The sequence below is a fragment of the Ranitomeya variabilis genome, chromosome 2 (genome assembly GCF_051348905.1).
Source record: "Ranitomeya variabilis isolate aRanVar5 chromosome 2, aRanVar5.hap1, whole genome shotgun sequence".
In the NCBI taxonomy this organism is placed as follows: domain Eukaryota; kingdom Metazoa; phylum Chordata; class Amphibia; order Anura; family Dendrobatidae; genus Ranitomeya; species Ranitomeya variabilis.
The window spans coordinates 169,781,337-169,802,836 of record NC_135233.1 but is presented as its reverse complement, the minus strand read 5'-3'; the positions used below and the strand labels follow the sequence as shown (position 1 = coordinate 169,802,836).

At 43.1% G+C, this 21,500-nt stretch overlaps 1 protein-coding gene across 2 annotated transcripts in view; it reads left to right on the top strand.

Moving 5' to 3' along the window:
- The window catches only part of SMYD3 (SET and MYND domain containing 3), a 1,191,717-nt gene that overhangs the window by 1,130,978 nt on the left and 39,239 nt on the right, over nucleotides 1–21,500 (top strand). The window lies entirely within an intron of this gene.

The following is a 21,500-nucleotide window of genomic DNA, read 5'->3' as shown; positions in this document are numbered from 1 at the left end:
CAAATACAAGATATTAGAAGTATAGAATACCTTACAGCTTTATTAAATAATACAATTGAGTGTTTGGAAGTGACATGGACTTTATCGAACACATACTGGGTTCAAAGAGACCTTTAAGAAATGTAGTTGCAAAAGGTGATATAGATCAGATAAGTGGAGTAAACTTGGTTCTTTTTTCACCTTTTCCCCTCCACCCTTATGTACCAATGTCTTGTCATGTCACGGTACTTGATTATGCAATATGTTAAGATAAAGACTCAATGTATTGAGTCAATTTGTTATAGATGATAATTCTCTTTGTTAATAGAGAAAGTATATATAACCACCAATCCACCAAACCACTGCACGACCAGCTCTGCCCTTGTCTATTGTATCCTCACCAATCCCTTGTAGATTGTGAGCCCTCGTGGGCAGGGTCCTCTCTCCTCCATTACCAGTCGTGACTTGTATTGTTTAAGATTACTGTACTTGGTTTTTTTTTATGTATACCCCTTTTCACATGTAAAGCGCCATGGAATAAATGGCGCTATAATAAATAATAATGTAATTGCCTTAACCTATATGCTTCTGAATTGTTTTGTCTCATTTATCTTTTGTAATACTTTATGAAAACTCAGTAGAAATTCAGTTATATAACAAAAATTTGACAGACCAAGAAGGAAAAGTCATTGAGTATGAGTGCTACACACAGATATACACATACTTAAATGCCTTGGCTGCTTTCAATGAGCTTATTAATGGTTGTCTGAGAACTGTTCTGCCACACTGAATGCACTTGGGAATGTAAATCATCAAGATTCATTGTTGGCAGCTCTCTTTGCACTTTCCAACCGATGACATCCCAGATGTGTCCGATGGGAGACATGTCCAGAGTTGCTGCAGGCCATGTTAGCATGTTACAGCCATAAAGGCTGCTCACAGCACAAGCAACATATGGCCTGGTTTTCTCTTGCTGAAAATCGGCTGCTGGGACACTTGCATGTTCCTTCTTGACGTTGTCCTTTGCATCCAAGACAAAACCAGGATTCATAACTGAAGAGGATAGACCACAATTTCAGTCTCTATTGTTGTTTGACTCTGCACCATGATATCCTTTGAAAGCTGCTGTATTAGTTCAGTAGTAATTAGTTCAGTTCAAGTAAAATGGAGTTGCGCTGCAACACGCGCATAGTGACAGCATTCCCTGGCTACAACATACCTCTGCATATTTTGCACTTTGACACTGCATATCCACTATCCTGTGGGCCTTACAGAATCTACAATTAGCAGTGTTTGAGAAAGACTCTCCAAAGAGTCGAAACATCACGCTGCTTGATTCTGTGCCCTCTACGTGAAAATCGTTATATATGGTGTCACTATTCTATTTATTAGATATTCACTAGCATCACAAACTGAGAGTGCAGCTGTATGACTTTTTATCTAATCAATATGTGATCAGAGCAATGAGGTCTTCTGTTATGTTAAAAGACAAAATAAGAAGAGAGTGGAGGTTTGTTCATGTTTAGCGTGCTTAGATATTGCATTGCATCTTGTAAGTACTAGTGAAATGGCAGTGTGTCTGTTAGCACAAGTGTTTCTTCTGTTGATCTAAAGTGTTTTGCTTGTTTCTCATATTTTAACAGTTCTATTAGCTGTTAACTTGTTATAAATTTTTCAATAATGAGCAAAGTGTTTAAATCATCCAGACAATTCCTTTTATGAGTGTGGTGAACTGACATTCAAGAGTCAGACAAAATTTTACGCCACTTGTAAAAAGTGTTATGAGATTTATTTGAGGTGTAAAATTGGTGATCTTGTGTTAGGCTTCTTACTGGTTGAAAAAATGGTTCACATGATATGCCATTTGCCATTCGGATGGTTTGGACAGAACCGAAGAACCATTTAACAGATTGCTATTTCTGCTTAACAAACATAGGATCTAAAATAAAACACACAGTTAATTACCCCAATTTGTCATCTGCAATGAGGCCTGTCTTACATATGGAAGAGCTTCCTGTGCCCAGGTATTCAGGTTTTGTGACCATGACAGTCCGGACTCTGACATAACACTGACAAAGAAGCATACAGCAATGTGAGAAGTGATCCTACTTTCGAAGCAAATTGTTCATCAGAACCTTACTTCCTATCTCAAGAAGATCTGAACAATCTTATCCATGATTTTGTCTTGTCTAAACAACATCAAGAGCTTCCAAATTCCAGGCTCAAAGGAAGGAATCTACTCCAGGAAGACATGAGAATATACAGGTATTGTAGCCAAGAGAGTGATTTCAAAAACTATTTCTCTGAAGAAAAAGGCGTAATTTTTTGTAATAATGTTTGTTCTATTTTGGAGGCCCTTGGACATCAACACGGGGCAGATGAGTGGTGATTGTTTATAGACTCATCAAAAGTTAGTTTGAAGGCCATTATTTTGCATAATGGTAACAACCTCCCTTCAATACCTGTTAAGCATGATGCTGATATGAAAGATACACACGAAAATATGAAACTGCTGTTACAAAAAATCCAGTAAGAAAAATATGACTGGCATATTTGTGGAGATTTGAAGGCGATGGCTTTGTTGCTTGGATTGCAACTTGGGTACACTAAATTCTGCTGTTTCTTATGTGAATGAGATAGTCGAGATAGGAAATCTCACTTTATTCGAAAACAGTGGCCTACACGTAAATCTCTTGTTCTTGGACAAAAAATATGTCAACTCGGATTGTTGAATGTTGTGAATTCTGTTTGTGGGCTCCCTCTGGTGGCTACTGGTGGTACTGGCTGACTTCTGTTCCTTATTTCCAGTGCACCTGTTTCCATCAGGAAATGGGAGTTTTCTATATAGTCTGGCTTCTCAGTCATTCTAGTGCCGGCTATCAATGTTACCAGAGTTCCTCTGTTGCTTGCTACCTGCTCCTAAGTCTGCTGACTCAGCTAAGTTGGATCATTGTATTTTTGTATGTTTTGTCCAGCGTGCACTTATATGAATCTTGCTGCTGGAAGCTCTAGTGAACTGAAATGACCACTCCGGTGTCATGAGTTGATATCGGAGTTAAGGTAATTTCAGGATGGTATTTTGTAGGGTTTTAAGTTGACCGCGAAGTCCTCTTTTGTATTTTCTGCTATCTAGTTAGTGGGCCTCTCTGTGCTGAACCTGTATTCATACTACGTACGTGTTTTCCTCTCTGCTAACCGTTATTATATGTTGGGGGCTGCTATTACTTTTGGGGTTTCCCTGGAGGCAAGCCAGGTCTGTGTTTTCCTCTGTTAGGGGTAGCTAGATCTCCAGCTGGTGCGAGACATCTAGGGATAAAACGTAGGCATGTTCCCCGGCTATTGTTAGTTGTGCGTTAGGTTCAGAATCGCGGTCAGCTTAGATTCCATCTTCCTAGAGCTAGTCCTGTTTTGTCTATGTCCCTGCCATTGGGAATCATGACTGTATAGCCGGCCAGAAAGTGGTTAAAAGTATTGGCTGAAGAAGGAGAGAAAAGAAGTTCCTGACACCTTTTTTTTTTTTTTTTTTGCTCTGAAGTTCTGTTTGGCCATAATTGCAGCCTGCTGCTTTTCTCTCCTCTTAATCCCTGAATGGCTCAGGTCTCAGCTGTTGAAAAATGGATATCCAGAGTTTAGCTTCAAATCTGAATAATCTTGCTTCTAAGGTGCAAAATATACAAGACTTTGTCATACATGCCTCTATGTCTGAACCTAAAATTCCTATGCCAGAGTTTTTTTCTGGAGATAGATCTCGTTTTTTGAATTTTAAGCACAATTGTAAATTGTATTTTTCTCTGAGATCTCACTCCGCTGGAGACCCTGCTCAGCAGGTTAAGATTGTTATTTCCCTGTTGCGGGGTGACCCCCAGAATTGGGCATTTGCATTGGCACCAGGGGATCCTGCGCTGCTCAGTGTTGATGCGTTTTTTCTGGCGCTGGGGTTGCTCTATGAGGAACCTAATTTGGAGATTCAGGCAGAAAAAGCCTTGATGGCCCTATCTCAAGGGCATGATGAAGCTGAAATATATTGTCAAAAATTTCGAAAATGGTCTGTGCTTACTCAGTGGAATGAGTGCGCCCTGGCAGCGAATTTCAGAGAGGGTCTCTCGGACGCCGTTAAAGATGTTATGGTGGGGTTTCCTACGCCCACAGGTCTGAATGATTCCATGACAATGGCTATTCAGATTGACCAGCGTTTGCGGGAGCGCAAACCTGTGCACCATTTGGCAGTGTCCTCTGAGCAGGTTCCGGAGAATATGCAGTGTGTTAGAATTCTATCCAGAAGCGAACGGCAGAATTACAGGCGTAAAAATGGGTTGTGCTTCTATTGTGGTGATTCTACTCATGTTATATCAGCATGCTCTAGATGCACAAAAAAGGTTGATAAGTCTTTTGCAATTGGCACTTTGCAGTCTAAGTTTATTTTGTCGGTGACTCTGATTTGTTCGTTATCTTCTATTACCGTGGATGCCTATGTGGATTCTGGCGCCTCCCTGAGTCTTATGGATTGGTCCTTTGCCAGGCGCTGTGGGTTTGATCTAGAGCCTTTGGAAGTCCCTATTCCTTTAAAGGGTATTGACTCTACACCACTGGCTAGGAATAAACCACAATACTGGACACAAGTGACTATGTGTATGACTCCTGACCATCGGGAGGTGATTCGCTTTCTTGTGTTATACAACTTGCATGATGTCTTAGTGCTTGGATTGCCATGGTTACAAACTCATAACCCAGTCCTTGACTGGAAGACAGTGTCTGTGGTAAGCTGGGGATGTCAGGGGACTCATGGGGAAGGACCTTTGGTTTCCATTGCTTCATCTACTCCCTCTGAGGTTCCGGCATTTCTGTCTGACTACTGTGATGTTTTTGAGGAGCCTAAGATTAGTTCTCTCCCTCCTCACAGAGATTGCGATTGTGCTATAGATTTGATTCCTGGCAGCAAATTTCCTAAGGGTCGCTTGTTCAATCTGTCAGTGCCGGAGCATGCTGCTATGCGTGAGTACATTAAAGAGTCCTTGGAAAAGGGACATATTCATCCTTCCTCATCCCCTTTGGGAGCAGGTTTTTTTTTCGTGGGTAAAAAAGATGGCTCCCTTAGGCCTTGTATTGATTATCGGCTGTTGAATAAGATTACAGTCAAATACCAGTATCCTTTGCCACTATTGACTGATTTGTTTGCCCGTATTAAGGGGGCAAGGTGGTTCTCTAAGATCGATCTTCGGGGTGCGTATAATTTGGTGCGGATTAAACAGGGAGATGAGTGGAAAACCGCATTTAATACGCCCGAGGGCCATTTTGAGTATTTGGTAATGCCTTTTGGTCTTTCGAATGCCCCTTCAGTCTTTCAGTCCTTTATGCACAATATTTTCCGTGAATATCTGGATGGATTTATGATTGTGTATTTGGATGATATTTTGATTTTTTCGGATGACTGGGAGTCGCATGTTCAACAGGTTAGGAAGGTTTTTCAGGTTTTACGGGCTAATTCTTTGTTTGTAAAGGGTTCAAAGTGCATTTTTGGGGTTCAGAAGATTTCTTTTTTGGGGTACATTTTTTCCCCTTCTTCTATTGAGATGGATCCTGTCAAGGTTCGGGCTATCTGTGATTGGACGCAGCCTACTTCCCTGAAGAGCCTTCAGAAATTCTTGGGCTTTGCTAACTTCTATCGTCGATTTATAACTGGTTTTTCAAGTGTGGTTAAGCCTCTGACTGATTTGACTAAGAAGGGTGCTGATGTTGCCAATTGGTCCTCTGCGGCTGTGGAGGCCTTTCGGGAGCTTAAGCGCCGCTTTTCTTCTGCCCCTGTGTTACGCCAGCCTGATGTTTCACTCCCTTTTCAGGTCGAGGTTGATGCTTCCGAGATTGGAGCTGGGGCGGTTTTGTCGCAGAGAAGTTCCGATTGCTCAGTGATGAGACCATGTGCGTTCTTCTCTCGAAAATTTTTGCCCGCCGAGCGAAATTATGATGTTGGTAATCGGGAGCTCTTGGCTATGAAGTGGGCATTTGAGGAGTGGCGTCATTGGCTTGAGGGTGCCATACATCAGGTGGTGGTCTTGACTGATCACAAGAACCTGATTTACCTTGAGTCTGCCAGGCGTCTGAATCCTAGACAGGCGCGCTGGTCGTTGTTTTTCTCTCGGTTTAATTTTGTGGTCTCATATCTGCCAGGTTCAAAAAATGTGAAGGCAGATGCCCTTTCTAGGAGTTTTGAGCCTGACTCCCCGGGTGATTCTGAGCCCACAGGTATCCTTAAGGATGGAGTGATATTGTCTGCTGTCTCCCCAGACTTGCGACGTGCTTTGCAGGAGTTTCAGGTGGATAGGCCTGATCGTTGTCCGCCTGGGAGACTGTTTGTCCCAGATCAGTGGATCAGTAGAGTCATTTCGGAGGTTCATTCTTCTGCATTGGCAGGTCACCCTGGAATCTTTGGTACCAGAGATTTGGTGGCCAGGTCTTTCTGGTGGCCTTCCCTGTCTCGGGATGTGCGTATTTTTGTACAGTCTTGTGATGTTTGTGCTCGGGCCAAGCCTTGCTGTTCTCGGGCCAGTGGATTGTTGTTGTCTTTGCCTGTTCCAAAGAGGCCTTGGACGCACATCTCGATGGACTTTATTTCGGATCTCCCGGTTTCTCAGAAAATGTCCGTCATTTGGGTGGTGTGTGACCGTTTTTCTAAAATGGTTCATTTGGTACCCTTGCCCAAATTGCCGTCTTCATCGGAATTGGTTCCTTTATTTTTTCAGAATGTGGTTCGGTTACATGGTATACCGGAAAACATCGTTTCTGACAGGGGATCCCAATTTGTGTCTAGATTCTGGCGGGCGTTTTGTGCTAGGATGGGCATTGATTTGTCGTTTTCGTCTGCATTCCATCCTCAGACGAATGGCCAGACGGAACGAACTAATCAGACCTTGGAGACTTATTTGAGGTGTTTTGTGTCTGCTGATCAGGATGATTGGGTCGCCTTTTTGCCGTTGGCAGAGTTTGCCCTCAATAATCGGGCCAGTTCTGCCACTCTGGTTTCTCCTTTCTTTTGCAATTCAGGGTTTCACCCTCGGTTTTCATCTGGCCAGGTGGAATCTTCGGATTGTCCGGGAGTGGACAATATGGTGGATAGACTGCACCGGATTTGGAGTCAGGTGGTGGACAATTTGAAGTTGTCTCAGGAGAAGACTCAGCAGTTTGCTAATCGTCATCGTCGTTTAGGTCATCGTCTTCGTGTTGGGGACTTGGTGTGGTTATCTTCTCGTTTTGTCCCTATGAAGGTCTCTTCTCCTAAGTTTAAACCTCGGTTCATAGGTCCTTATAGGATTTTGGAGATTCTTAATCCTGTATCTTTTCGTTTGGACCTACCAGCTTCCTTTGCTATTCATAACGTCTTCCATCGGTCATTGTTGCGGAGGAACGAGGTACCGGTTGTTCCTTCTGTTGAGCCTCCTGCTCCTGTGCTTGTGGAGGGGGAATTGGAGTATGTTGTGGAGAAGATTTTGGACTCTCGCGTTTCCAGACGGAGACTTCAATATTTGGTTAAATGGAAGGGATACGGTCAGGAAGATAATTCTTGGGTGACTGCTTCTGACGTTCATGCCTCTGATTTGGTCCATGCCTTTCATAGGGCTCATCCAGATCGCCCTGGTGGTTCTTATGAGGGTTCGGTGCCCCCTCCTCAAGGGGGGGTACTGTTGTGAATTCTGTTTGTGGGCTCCCTCTGGTGGCTACTGGTGGTACTGGCTGACTTCTGTTCCTTATTTCCAGTGCACCTGTTTCCATCAGGAAATGGGAGTTTTCTATATAGTCTGGCTTCTCAGTCATTCTAGTGCCGGCTATCAATGTTACCAGAGTTCCTCTGTTGCTTGCTACCTGCTCCTAAGTCTGCTGACTCAGCTAAGTTGGATCATTGTATTTTTGTATGTTTTGTCCAGCGTGCACTTATATGAATCTTGCTGCTGGAAGCTCTAGTGAACTGAAATGACCACTCTGGTGTCATGAGTTGATATCGGAGTTAAGGTAATTTCAGGATGGTATTTTGTAGGGTTTTAAGTTGACCGCGAAGTCCTCTTTTGTATTTTCTGCTATCTAGTTAGTGGGCCTCTCTGTGCTGAACCTGTATTCATACTACGTACGTGTTTTCCTCTCTGCTAACCGTTATTATATGTTGGGGGCTGCTATTACTTTTGGGGTTTCCCTGGAGGCAAGCCAGGTCTGTGTTTTCCTCTGTTAGGGGTAGCTAGATCTCCGGCTGGTGCGAGACATCTAGGGATAAAACGTAGGCATGTTCCCCGGCTATTGTTAGTTGTGCGTTAGGTTCAGAATCGCGGTCAGCTTAGATTCCATCTTCCTAGAGCTAGTCCTGTTTTGTCTATGTCCCTGCCATTGGGAATCATGACAGTTGAAACTATTTGTAAAAGTGCTTGATATAAATTCTGCTGCATTAATACATTTGCTGCATTAATACATTTTCCCAAAGTTAATTATATGAAACTGAAAGAAGGCACTTTTATAGAGTGATGGATGATGAACAATTTCAGGAACTGTTAAATCCATTGCAAAAAGCAGCCTGGCTCTCTTTCAAAAATGTCTCCTCTTCTTTTCTCGGAAATAATAAAGCATAAAATAATGGTGATATGTGAGCAATCTTGTGAAATCATACAAAGCTATAGGATGCCTAAAACTTCTTAAAACTCCATATCTTGGATTCCCACCTGGAATGTTTCACAGAAAATCTTGGTGCTGTCAGTGACCATCATCGGGAGCGTTTTCATCAGCAGATTTCTACAATGGAACCAAGGTACCTAGGCAAGTGCAGCCCCAGTATGCTGGCTGACTATTGCTGGACCATAAAGAGAGACATCCTGAAAGCAAAATATTCCCGTAAATCATCATCAAAAATGCTTCTAGGTAAGCTATATGTCATATAATGTTGAGTTTATTTTTTTATAAACTGCTCAAAAAAATTAAGGGAACACTAAAATACCACATCCTAGATATCACTGAATGAAATATTTCAGTTGCAAATCTTTATTCATTACATAGTGGAATGTGTTGAGAACAATAAAACATAAAAATGATCAATGTAAATCAAAGTGAATATCCCATGGAGGTCTGTATTTGGAATGATACTCAAAATCAAAGTGGAAAATCAAATTACAGGCTGATCCAACTTCAGTGGAAATGCCTCAAGACAAGAAAATGATGTGCAGTTGTGTGTGTGCTGCCTCCATGTGCCTGTATGACCTCCCTACAACGCCTGGGCATACTCCTGATGAGGCGGTGGATGGTCTCCTTAGGGATCTCCCCCCAGACCTGGACTAAAGCATCCACCAACTCCTGGACAGTCTGTGGTGCAACGTGACGTTGGTGGATGGTGCAAGACATGATGTCCTAGATGTGTTCAATCGGATTCAGGTCTGGGGAGCGGGCGAGCCATTCCATGGCTTCAACGCCTTTATATTTCAGGAACTGCTGACACATTCCAGCCACACATGAGGTCTGGCATTGTCCTGCATTAGGAGGAACCTAGGGCCATCCGCACCAGCATATGGTCTCACAAGGGGTCTGAGAATCTCATCTCAATACCTAATGGCAGTCAGGCTACCTCTGGCAAGCACATGGAGGGCTGTGCGGCCCTCCAAAGAAATGCCACCCCATACCATTACTGACCCACTGCCAAACCGGTCATGCTGAAGGATGTTGCAGGCAGTAGATCGCTCTCCACCGAGTCTCCAGACTCTGTCACATCTGTCACATGTGCTCAGTGTGAACCTGCTTTCATCTGTGAAAAGCCAGTGGTGAATTTGCCAATCCTGGTGTTCTGTGGCAAATGCCAAGCATCCTGCATGGTGTTGGGCTGTGAGCACAACCCCCATCTGTGGACATCGGGCACTCAGACCATCCTCATGGAGTCGGTTTCTAACCATTTGTGCAGACACATGCACATTTGTTGCCTGCTGGAGGTAATTTTGCAGGGCTCAGGCAGTGCTCCTCCTGTTCTTCCTTGCGCAAAGGCTGAGGTAGCGGTCCTACTGCTGGGTTGTTGCCCTCCTATGCCCCCCTCCACATCTCCTGGTGTACTGGCCTGTCTCCTGGTAGCGCCTCCAGCCTCTGGACACTACGCTGACAGGCACAGCAAACCTTCTTGCCACAGCTCGCATTGATGTGCTATCCTGGATAAGCTGCACTACCTGAGCCACTTGTGTGGGTTGTAGAGTCTGTCTTATGCTACCACGGGTGTGAAACCGCAACCAACATTCAAAAGTGACCAAAACGTCAGCCAGAAAGCATTGGTACTGAGATGTGGTCTGTGGTCCCCACCTGCAGAACCACTCCTTTATTGTGTCTTGATAATTGCCAATAATTTCCATCTGTTGTCTATTCCATTTGCACAACAGCATGTGAAATTGATTGTCAAACAGTGTTGCTTCCTAAGTGGACTGATTGATTTCACAGAACTTTGATTTACTTGGAGTTATATTCTGTTGTTTAAGTGCTCTCTTTATTTTTTGAGCAGTGTATTTCCACAAAACTTGAAATGTGTGTCACAAAAAATTGTGCCTGTTGGAAAACTCTGAAAGCATATTCAAATTCAGATTTAGCACGAAAAATATATTTAAATTCAGTTCATCTTGGTTTTGTGAAAGAAAATAATTTTTTTTTGTCGACCAGTGTAGTTTGTGTAGACCCCGTTAGACATGTTAGCCTTGGTGCGTGATGTCCAATTTCACGTGCAGTACGGAATGGATCACTATTTACCATTCTTGTAATCAGACAATGCCATGTTGGTAACTCCCTGAAGATGCCTTCATGAGGGAACATCACACAAGTCTTACTCTCAGATTTTGGTGTGGTTTGGCATAAGGTACATTAGCTAGACTCCTTTAGATTCCCCTAAACTATCGTAGTGTCATTTCTCGAAAGTGTCCCAGTAGGCAGTTTTCGGCATATTTTGATGTTTGATGCACTTGCCTCCACTGAGCACAGCTGGGCATCATAGGTCAGCAATTGCAAAGGGATCTACCAGCAGTGGATCTTGATGATTTTCATGCCCAAATGCATTCAGCGTGGGACAACTTATCTCAGACAATCATTAATAACTTCATTTAAAGCATGTCAAGGCATTTATTTCTCAATGTAGCTTCATACTTGATACTAAGTAAATCAAAATGTTTTGAAAATTTTGTTTCCATTTTTCTTCATTTTAATATCATTACAACAGCTCTCGATCCTAATATTTCGTTGCGCTATGACTTTTTCTTCTTGGTGTTGCAGTTTCAATATTGAGGAGTGTAAATTACACAAATTAACAAAATAGCAATAATTGCTAATTTATATCAAGAAAATTAAGCCATTTCCATTTTAAACAAATAGACATGAATTCTGAATGCCCAAATAAAATGCCTAGATTTGGAAGAATATGTGTATTTATGGCAAGAAAAAGATGATGGTAATTACCGTATGTAAAATTGTAAAACAGGTTTGTATGGCTGCTTACAGCTGCAAACAGAAATGATCATTACACAGTATTTACTGTAGATGAGATCCATTGTATGTTTTACACCTGCTGGTCTTTACAGAAGATGCCAAAAGGGTAGAAGTCTAAGAATAGCTATTTCTTCATCGAAAGTTAGCCATGCATGGTATAGATGCTTGGAAAATTTGGAACTGCATGTATAGTTGAAAGAAAAATTTAACATTTTGGAATTGCATTGATTAATAATATAATGTGGTCTGCTTGATATTAGAGGCCACCATACACATTACAATAATGAGGGTCGTAGCTCACCAATATCGATGGCTTCAGTTTATGTATGGGGGATGTGTGATTTTGGACTGTTGTTCACATTGTTCTTCCAGAGACAAGTTGCCAGTCAACATTCAGTTGGCAACTTTCTCATACAGAAAAGGGAGAGTCAGCTGTGGCTGTTGGCTGTACAATTGACCGAAGCATCATTCTGCCAACCACCATCTAATCTCTATGGCTGGCTACAGCCACAATTTTAGACAAACACAATCTAACTAATAATATAATTAGGCTAAATTCACACAAGCATATGAAAAATTGTCTGATTTTTAACCTAAAAAAAACAAAAGATGTCTCATTTATATTGTCTCCCATATGCCATTTATATACAATCAATATGCTATCTGTATGGCTGTTCTTTACATCCGTATAGCGTTTGTTTTTATACATCATCGGGTAATATAATTTACAAGACCATATACATTTTAATAATTGCAATGTGTCTGGACAAATCGCATACAGTATGAATGCTCAGTATGGGATCTGATTTTTATTTTTTACACATCCGTAGATTTGAATAGTCAAGCCTCATCCAAAATGTGGAAGCATCTATGTGAAAACCTGTCATCTGAAAGGCCAAATTGAATAGCTCTAGTCTGAGTGCTGTCCGTGTGAGGGCAAGTTTTTTCTCAATGAGCACTAGGACCGAAAATACGGTCATTTAAGCATAACCTCATACTGTTCATGTATTTTATTGAGTTCACTGGGGCGTGTTTATCAAAACTGTCCTATTCTTAGTGCAAGCTTAGACTAGACAGTCATAGTATTTTATTTATTTATTTTACTTATATAGCGCCATTAATTCCGCAGCGCTTTACACACATTATCATCACTGTCCCCAATGGGGCTCACAAACTACATTCCCTATCAGTATGGAATGTGAGAAGAAACCGGAGAACCCGGAGGAAACCCACACAAACACGGGGAGAACATGCAAACTCCTTGTAGATGTTGTCCTTGATGGGATTTGAATCCAGGACCCCAGCGCTGCACCACATTCATCCCAGTGTCTCAAGCTATGTGATAACAGCTGAGACAGTAACCTTCTCTAATCTAAGTTTACACTGCCATTTATTTGGATTACTTTGTGCCAGAAATTTGCACCACAATTTTAGCACATGGTGTCGCATTTAGGACACGTTCCTTTTCAGCTGAGCCACACACCTATTTACACAAGTCTTAAAAAGTATCAAAAGCACATTATTTATATGATGCAAGTCATACAAGACACAAGTCTATTGACGTAAATTACACCAGAATTCTGGCACATTTAGATTGCTGCATGGCGTTAACATACAGAGTATTTGTATTTGTGCTAAAAATTCCTACTCTTTGAAGTTTAAGTTTTCAGTATGTCATTTTCTGTTTCCCATTTGTTAATTTTCACCTGTTTCATAGCTGACCGTAGTGGTCTCAGATGAGATGCACATTACTAGGGAAAATAACAAAAGTCCTATATTTTCTCCATTTGTAGATAATTTGTCTAACCATGAATTGAAGTAAACCCAGCATTTTTTTTTATTTCCACTCTGCAGTGGTGCTGCTAATGAAAGTTCTCTGCCCCTAGTATTAAACCTAGCAACTTCTGTCTTCTTTTGTGCTCCGGTTGGTCTTCTGCTGGTTTGGACCTTCCAGACCGCTCCAGTTTTTGATTGGTGAGCCGGAGGTAACTACTCGATGTAAGTCTATGAGAGCTTGCTCTGGCTCTTGTACACTTACACTGAGAGCTTGTGACCGTTACCTCTGACTTCCGGTCAGTCAGAAGTTGAAGTCACAAAACAATGGATCATGACCAGTGGGGCGCTAGGAAGAACTGAAAACAGTGGCTGGTCAGTATACGATTAGGGTCAGGGAACAAATATTAGTGACACCACTCCAGTTCTGAAGTAAAAAAAAACAAAACGCTGTAGTCCTTTAATGATCTTATAGCGTTTTCAATCTTCATGCATCTCTATAATACGCCTTCTGAAAGTTGCTTTCTTCAAGATATGATTAACTATAAGATATCTATTTTAAGAAGAACAGATTTATCAGTAAGCAGGCTTTGTGTCTTTATGTAAAGGGCAAAACACCTCTGAATCCCTACCCTTTCAATCTTTTGTCATAACTGAAACATCATTTGCCAGTTGGTTAAATGATAGACATGAACAGTATAAGTGTTTGTCATTAGTTTCATTAGATTGTGGTCATTTATAAATACAACTCCGCAATCAGGCTTCATTTTATTAATAACTAGCTAAAGAGCCCGGCATTGCCCGAGCATAGTAACTAACTGTGGTTAGTCATAACAGATTATAATGATTATCCTCCATCCCATAGTCCCGTGCACATATACTCATCATACATATCCTCCATTCCATAGTTCCATGCCTACATACTTATTATGATATCATCTTCACCATGGCAACCATTCTGACATCATCGTCGCCATGGCAACTTATTATGACATCATCATTACCATGGCAACCATTATGACATAACTGTCGCCATAGCAGCCATTATGACATCACCGTCACCATTGCAACCTATTATGACATCATCGTCACCATGGCAACCATTATGACATCTTCGTTGATACACACACACACATACTCGTTTTTATATATAGATGCAGAAATGTAGGTGATTACAAAGGGTTCTCTTTCTTTTTCATCCATCTGTATTTTGGGGCCTATTATTAAATACACAAATTATTTTGGGGGTAATACTTTTTCTAGTGTAGGGGATGTGAAATGCATAATGTTCCCTTTTCTCCCCAACCCCTTTAAGAATGCAAATGTATATTGTTAATGTGTTCGTACACGGTGGTACTGCTACACATAAAGTGTATTACTACCATGTACAAGAGCATTGCTATACCTCATGTATATTGCTCTATATACATATATATATGTTTACATGTTTTGCACACATATAGTTGGTAGGGAAAATTTTGTCCCCGGGCCCAGTATAGTGTTAGGGGCGTAGTGACCACTAGAGGGAGCACTAAAGTATATAGTTAGAATAGGAGGGGCACAGTTGGATAAGTACTTAGAACCGAGGCAAAGCGGTATAGGACTTCCCCATGTTAGGCAAGAATTCTGAATGGAATAGATTCTGCTGGGACCAAAAGATTCGGTCCGACCCAGGGCTGAGCATAGAGAAGGAAAGGACAGAACAGGGACAGAAGAGAAGGTACTCCGCGACGGAATACAATTCAGGAAAAAAAGCGCAGTATGTTCATTCTTTGTGCGGAATCACGGGGATTCGCGGTGTGGCTATGCCCACCATGTGGGAAGTAGACGGATCATGTGCGGTTGGTACCCAGGGTGGAGGAGACTCTCCTTCAGGCCCTGGGAACCATATACCTGTAAAAAGAAGAATTAATATAAAAAATCGTGATATTCTCACCTTCTGGCGGCCCCAGCAGCCTTCCCGCTCCTCGTGATGCTTCCGTTCCCAGGGATGCTTTGCGGCAATGACCTGTGATGACGTAGCGGTCTCGCGTGATTCAATGTCATCTGGGGTCATTGCTGCGAGGCATTATTGGGAACAGGAGCATCTCGAGGAGCAGGAAGGCTGCAGGGGACGCTGGAAGGTAAGAATATCACAATTTTTTTTATTTTTTTTAATTAATTTTAACATTAGATGTTTTACTGTTGATGCTGCATAGGCATATGTTTGACAAGTGTAACCAACCTGTCAATCATTTTTCCAAGCAATGCTACAGATCGCTTGGAAAACGCTAGCATTCTGCAAGCTAATTACGCTGGTAAAACGCTAGTGTTTAGCGGAAAAACGCATGCCAATTCCGCATGCGATTTACCCGCGGCACAGTTGCAGAATTGCCGCCGAAATTCGGGACGTGTGCACATAACCTTAACAAGTTGTTATTGAAGTTAAGCCAGCGTGTGTGAGTGTGTCTCCTTTATTGCGGATCCATCTGTGAGGAATACATCCCCATACCGGGCAAGTCCAGATGGCGCAGAGAGTCAGCACAGAGGTAGAAATGTGAACTTTTACTGGGAAGGGACCAGGGAGTGATGCAATGATTGCTATAGGCCATGACTACCGCCCTGCCTCCCCCTTCCTTCACTAGGGCCACAGTAATCGACTCACAACTGTAATTCTAATACTTGAAAACATATTTGCAGTCTATACTCTATTTGTAGCTTCTACTTGGTTAGTGAAAACAGGAACTATGGGATAATATTTTACGTGCTTCCTTGTAGCTTCACTAGAGAGAGGCCCTATTATACAGAACATTTTACTAATGGCTAACACAATAGAAACAAGGGTTCAGGAATACCAGTGTATCAGTAATCAGTAACTAATGGCAATGTAAATATAATTAACACAGCATAAATTTTGCATATATGATGCTTGAGACCAATGTGAAAAAACCTTATCTTAATATAATAAAATGTCATTGAATTAACATATAATCACCGCTATAAAATAAATGAACACTGATTCCATTATATTACTATTGTATATATATACACACAAATACCATCTATTGCTGACGGATCTTCTCAAGATTTCATATTTTTAGAGTATTTAGATTATTTTGTTCATAGTTAAATATACAATTAAAGGGAACCTGACAGCTGATATATTCTGACCGATCCAATGGCAGCATGTACAAAAAAAGGTTGCACTAGTTTGGATGTGCCAGTCGTTTTTCTGTCATTTCTATGTTAGCTTACTGACTGAGCACTCCTCCCTTCACCATCTGGTTTTTAATTACATCTAATCACACTTGGTTCTGGCCAACCCATATGTAGGCTTTGCTGAGAGAGGTGTCCATATTCACCCAAGCATACAGACATTAGCCTTCAGTAAGTGTTCACATTTGGACAGGGAGGTCAGGTACCCATCAGTTTAATGAGACCACCTTGACGATGGTTGATGGGCTCACACTATTTGGCTAAATTCTGTGCTAAGCGTCTCAAATTTTTTTTCCTAATGTTCAAAAAGCCATTTTGCTATTCATATTTCATGTATTTCATATTTGACGTGTTTTGGCACGATAGAGTGCAACCTTTTTTTGTATATTATATATGGAGGTAGCTGCTCCTGGTATGCACCTATTGACACTAGTTTGGATGTGCCAGTCATTTTTCTGTCATTCCAATGGCAGCATGTATCAGATGCTAGCTGCATAACTTCAGCCATATAAGTTTCACTTTGAAATGCTGTGGCCCACCCCTGCCTGGCTAGACTCCTATGCGACTCGGTCTCTTGTGGCTATAAAAAGGAGACTATCACTTGAGAAACACTATGACTGACAGCAGCTTAGCAGTAGAGCCAGCTGTCAGTCAGTGCTAGGGGTGTGGTTACAGCCACTGCTCTCTATACAGAGTGCAATCGATTAAGGCTCCTTTCACACATCAGTTTTTGCTGGATTCCATCATTTGACAGATCCGGCGCCCATAGGCTTCCATTTGAACAAACGACGGACGGCAACAAATCCGTCACTGTCCGGTTTTTCGACGTACACAAAAAACGTTACTTTGTCTGTTGTCTCCGGCCACCGGACAAACAATTTTCAATGGATCCGGCGAACGACTGATGAAATGTGAGGCCATCTGTCGCAATTCGTCACTAATACAAGTCTATGAGAAAAAAACGGATCCGGTGGCATTAGTGGCTGGATTCGTTTTTTTTCAAAATTCGACGGATTGCGACTGATAGCAAAAAACTGATGTGTGAAAGGGGCCTAACCCATGCCGGCGTTGGGCAGGTTCACAATGCTATGAACCTGCAGATTAACTCTGTATCTGCTGGGTTATAGCATTTTTTCATTTGCCAGGTTCCCATTAAATATATATGGCTGACATCATACTTCCAGTGCCTGATACATGGTGGTCGTGGATCGGGCAGTATGTGTCAGCTGTTAGGTTCCCTTTAAAGAGGTTTTTCAATGTTAACGGTTAGCACATGGACAGGAATGCTGAAGTCACTATCAATAAAACCAGTGGCCTCATTCCTCAATTCAACTCCTGTTGGAGGTCACATTATGTAGCCATTGTATTGAACAATGGTCAAGCATTCTGGCTTGAAATCTCCTCTGTTGCTCTTTAATAGGCTGATACTCTCCACCATTGTGGCCTTTTTTTCTAGTCAGAAAAGCCTTGTAGTGCTGTTTTGATTAAGTACTTTGATACTTTTCCAATGAACTATTGCTGGTATTTTTTTTTGAAGAAAATGTGCTGAAAGGCAAATCAAGTTCATACATCTGCTACATGTACTATTCTGTTGTCCACATGTTTATAGTGCAGCAATTAGGGAAGTTTTCAGCACTCAATTTTGTTTTGTTCTTCTACTTAACCTATTAAACTATAGTGTAAGGAGGACGAGAACCAGGCTGCAAGTACCTGTATTAAGCTGGGTCTGGAACTGTGAGGCTGCGTCCTCTCTTCCTGGGGGGAAGCAGTAGCAAGCTGGACCCTCCCTTTTATATCCCCGCCCTGACCAAGTGGGGCGGGGATATAAAAGGGGAAAGCCCTGCAGCAGAGCAGTTTGGCGTGAACGGAGGGCAGCGTGCAGTCAGGCAAGCGGCACGCTCCGCTTCCTCTCATTGAGCGCTGCAACAGGGCTCCACCGTCTACAGAGAGACCGCTGCCAGGAAAAAAGCCGGGTGTTCTGCAGCAATCCAGAGAGAGGGACCACTGCGCTGAGGGGAGCTGTGCGCTCAGCAGCAGCTCAGAGAAAGACTTGGCAGGAACAGATAGTGCGCAGCAGGGACCAGTGAGTGCTGCAACCCCGGAGCATCTGTACAGCGCAGGCCCACGCTTTATTATCCCTGCTGCCACTTACAGAGACTGTGAGGAGAGACGTGCTGGGTGCCCGTTGGTCACCACGGAGCGAGGTGTGAAACGTTCCGGGCGAGTAAGTACTGAGAGCGTGCTGCCAGAGAGAGATCGGGTGCAGTACCCCACCAGAGAAGCAGTGCGCCAGTGGTTGTCGGCGCTTCAGTCTCAGCAGGAACAGGCAGTGTGCAACATAGAAGAGTGCAGCGCGCCTAGTAGCTGACAGAGATCGAGGTGCCGTGTGCTTCATGACCGTGAGTACAGCGCACGTGCCGCAAAGAGAGAACCGAGTGCTGGATAGACTTGCGTAACCCACATTATCAGCTCATACTTTCTCGCTCATGGGAGACTCTGACTTTGCCAGTGTATCTTTGCAGAGCCACGTTGGGCTTGTACAGTACTGTGGCTTGCACACTTATCAGCCACTATAGCATATGGACTAGGCCCAGTGGAAGGTACCGGACACCGACCGCTGCTGCCAGAAGCAGGGCATTGTTGCCCATAGGAAAAGATCCCACTTCAGCCGTTGCTGGCGTCATTGACTTCCCAGCAGGATTCACAGTTTGAGGAACTTCTGATATAAGTGTTTCACAAGAACTGCCGTTAACTGATCCTTTATTTCTGAACCCTGCATATCCTTTGCATACTTAACCGTTTATTCCCCTGTTTAACTCATTGCCTCCCTGTGTGGAGTATTCCCCTGTTATTAAACTTGTTAACCCTTGCTTTGCCTCCGGTCTGTTACTGCATCCCGCTCACCTGCTCACAATAGCACTGAGCTTTTTTACATCAGTTCCATAGACTGTGAAAAGAGCAGTTGTAGGAAGCTAGCAGGAATGCGGGATGCAGTGACGGACTGGAGGCAGAACAAGGGTTAACAGGTTTATTTACAGAGGAGATACTCCATGCAGGGAGGTAAAGAGTAAACGATATTAAAGGCATGGTAAAATGCAACAGTTCAAACACAACAATTAAGAAGGAAGGGTATATGGAAGTTCTCACATTGCAGCTTCTGCTGCGCACTAAATAGCGCCGGCAACGGCGGGCACAGCGCCTCCTCCTGGAGGGTACTGTAGTTGCTGGTTCCGTCATCTGGCGGCAGTGGTCGATCTCCTGTACCTCCCTCTGGGCCTAGTCCATATACTAATGTGGCTATTAAAGGCACGGGCCACAGTCCAATGCGAGCCCAACGTGGCTCATTAACTATCGCAAATGGGGGTAGTCAGGTAACAGACGGTCAGGGCAACTATTTTCTCCCCACGTCAGGGTGCAAGTCTCAGTTCCTTGTGTGATCTCTCTTGATCTCTCTTGGGGGCAGCACATGTGCAGTACTCATGGTCACGTCGTGTACAGCACCTGGTACTCTCTGGCTATCACTAGGCACACACGTCCAGCTCTCCCTGGTCCCCGCTGTTGGCGGCAGGCGATGCCGGTCTCTTTGGCGCTGATGCTCCCGACTGGAGCACTCCTCTCTATGTCTGCTGCGGCCCCCGGCTCTGCTCTGCTCTGTGTGCACGGCTCTGCACACTTCTGTCCTGCACGGCTCTGCAGTGGTCTCTCTCTCTGGCGTGCTACTGTACACGCTTGGCTATGCAGATGACGGGGTCCCCTCTATGCGGCCTGCTATAGTGCCTGTACTCTCTGAGGGCAAGGGAGACCGAGCGCGCCACTCACTGCTCTGCACGCTGCTCTGCTCTGGCCTGCCTGTCTCCTCTTGTGTGCGCTTTCTCTTCCCTAGCTGCGCGCCCTTTTCTGGCTCTCCCCGCCTCTCTGGGTCTGCAGGAAAGTCCCTCTCACTCAGACTTCCCTCAGGTTGCAGGGGAAGGTCCAACTCCTCAAAGCTGTACCCCGGGAACAGAGGATGCAGCCTTTCTAGTTCTGGACCTGGCATGCAGGCACCCGAGGTCCAGTCTATCTCCCTACACAGTAACATATGCGTGAGGTACAAAAGGAAAATAAAGCCAGCTCACCACATTCCAGGTGCACGGGAACTCCTTCCTGATGAGACAATATGCAACAGAAAAAAAGGGTCTTTGTTCCAGCTCCTTGGGTAAAAATCCTCAAAATTTTATTCCAATAATTAAAACATGACAGTAGACATGCTCCAAGACAGCACCATGTGTGCATACAGGGACAGCAAGCGACGCGTTTCGATCGCAACAGCGATCTTTATCAACGCTCCAATTAAACAGGGCACACTGGACCTCTGTTCTTTAGATTTGTTTTAGCCCAAGCAGTGGGACCTGTACTAATTATACATTTCTCAGTTATACTCATATATGATAATTGTTTGTTCATGTGCCAGTGTCTGAATACGCATTATCAGCATGTACAGTGCAAGCTACTAAAGTCAATCGCTAATAATAACGTTGCGGCATACCTATTACACACATGGGGCACACATATTATCCTATATCAAAATGAGTACCAGCACTAGTGTACCATGTGCGTATGTTAGGACCAGAAAAGGGGACAACTGTAAAACAGAAATCCTAACACTCCACAGAGAAACACAGTCAATAGGTCCCATAAAAAATATCTTTCTTAGATGTACATTAAAAGAATCAACAATACAAGGAAAAGGTACATAGGTAAAAATGGGGCTAGTGAAAAAACTGTATGTCCATGCATAATATACATAGGGCTACACCGTTAACGCACATCAGGTAATACCTCTATGACATCTATCACCGTATTGAACGGCTGCTATTCAGTGATTGTAATTCTTTTGTGCACTTGCACTGTATTTAATATACTCAGGATCGGCCTTATGGAGATTGTCCAGTATATGTGTGCCTTTAGATGTTTTTCATCCACTCTGTGTGGTTTACATCAGTAGTACATTATGTGTTGTTGCGGTGGGTGGTACCTCTTAGCCCTATGTATATTATGCATGGACATACGGTTTTTTCACTAGCCCCATTTTTACCTATGTA